The 1,934-nt window shown below is 35.7% G+C and overlaps 1 pseudogene; it reads left to right on the top strand.

The window, feature by feature from the left end:
• The first annotated feature begins 215 nt into the window (after positions 1-215).
• On the top strand, positions 216-392 carry LOC123248281 (annotated as a pseudogene).
• Positions 393-1,934: the final 1,542 nt, after the last annotated feature.

The following is a 1,934-nucleotide window of genomic DNA, read 5'->3' as shown; positions in this document are numbered from 1 at the left end:
ATGGCAATTTTCTGTTCTGGGGTTAAATATTACCATTTATAAAGGGAAAAGAATATGCCTCTATTTATCTCATAGGGAAATGAGATTATGTCAAATGCTTTCTACAAATTTTGGTGACTCTTCATTAGTTGAAAAATAAATGTAAATTATCCCAGAGTTTAGGAAGAAAATTTCAAATTTCATTCGAAACAAACTGGAGTTACAGGCACTTGTTAATCGCTTCTCAGCCTTTTGGCTAAGATCAAGTGTAGTAAGTAAGGCACTCTAACAACAAAGTCTGCTAAACTGAAGTGATACTGGATGTTAAAGTGAGTAGCAGTTTCATTCATTTGATTACAAAAAAATTTTTCAAGTGTACATTTCTAGAAATCCCTAAATTGTATGCACTGTAGTTAGTTAGGGAATCAAAGAATAAAGGGGTAGAAACTGTGCTCAACACTTGCCCAGATTAGGTTTAAAGTACTTCAATTCACTTGCTAATTTGCTATCAGAAAGCTTGGCAGCAGTCTTTTTTTTTCAGGTTCCAGTTCTTGGAAACATTTTAATTAATATAGCCTTTAAAATCAAATATCATTGCCTTCATAATCAAGTAAAAATATTCTCTTGGTACTTTCTCTCCCATTCTCAGAGCCAAACATGGTAGAGAGACCGCCTAACAAAAACTCTGACAATTTTATACCCTGGACTTTAACCATTTATGTCAGATGCATGATTTTATAGAATTGTCAGCAGGATTGTCTATACCTGAAATTGTTTGGCAGATCTCTTTTGGGATTAAAAAAAAAATACCAGGGCTACTGACAGAAGCAGGACAAAGAGAAAATAATGTGTATTTCAATGAATTTGATTGTAGATGTGATCATCAGGCTCCCTTTTATGGAGCAAGAAGAAAACTAACCTCGATCCACTGGGTATCTCAGAAGTAGAAGTTCATTACTGCTGCAGTAGGCCCTCTTACCCTTCTCTTTTTTAAGCTTCATGGTCAAGTGTCTTATAAACCATATATGTAGTTTTTCCATATAGCATTTTAGGCTACCCAAATGTGGCCCTGGTGAAAGCTGTATTACTGTCTCCTAGAAAAAAAATGTAATAAAATACCTTTGTACTAAGTATTGTGTATTTCTTCTAGTTTAATGGAAGGTAGCAAGATTAAGATATTGAAGTATTTTGACTTAAAAGCCCCAACACATCTTGTTTTGGGGCCAAACCACTGCTGTCAAATGCTATCCACACATATAGCCTCGTCTTATTCTATGAATTTCCTGGTGGTTGCCAATTAGAAATAAAGTGGTTCAAAGGGCAAACCAAAGCAGCAAGAAGTAAAGTAATCTCACAGGTCAGGGGAACTTGTTTCTGGAGTTTTTCTTAGTATCCTACTTAAACCACTAGAAACGTTCAGGGAACATTTCATTCCATAACTGTCAGGTAAGATACTGAAGCAGGGCCAGATTTTTAAGGATGAGAGGATTTGACAACCTTATGAAAGTTGAAGTGTTTTTAAAGTACCAAAGGTTTTGACGTTTTGAACATCTAATTCATGTGCCAGAGTATCTCCCCTAATTATACTAAGAGCAGGATTTTTTACCTATCACACTGCTTGCCCCTCAAAGAGTAAAAACATCCTTTGGGTCTCACAAAGTAAACCAAGGAAAGTCCCAGTGCTGTTGGATAATTTCTACCTGTTTGTAGTTCATTAAGTATGGCCAAAACCTTTTCTTTGTTTATTGGTCCCACCATGCACATGTTGTCTCACTTAAGTAACTTTCTCCTTTTTGGAGGAGCTATTGACAGATTCATTGTCAGGGATTTGAAAGGCTGTTAGACTTAAAGCTTAGGGAGTGAGAACATTTTCAGTAAAAAAAAGTGAATTACTTGCTCTCTAGAAACAATAAATTCCTAAATCTCTATACGACAAGTCCAGAAGTCCAGATTAG

The sequence above is a fragment of the Gracilinanus agilis genome, chromosome 4, assembly GCF_016433145.1.
Source record: "Gracilinanus agilis isolate LMUSP501 chromosome 4, AgileGrace, whole genome shotgun sequence".
In the NCBI taxonomy this organism is placed as follows: domain Eukaryota; kingdom Metazoa; phylum Chordata; class Mammalia; order Didelphimorphia; family Didelphidae; genus Gracilinanus; species Gracilinanus agilis.
Note: the sequence above shows the minus strand (reverse complement) of the source record. Positions and strands in the feature narration are given on the sequence as shown.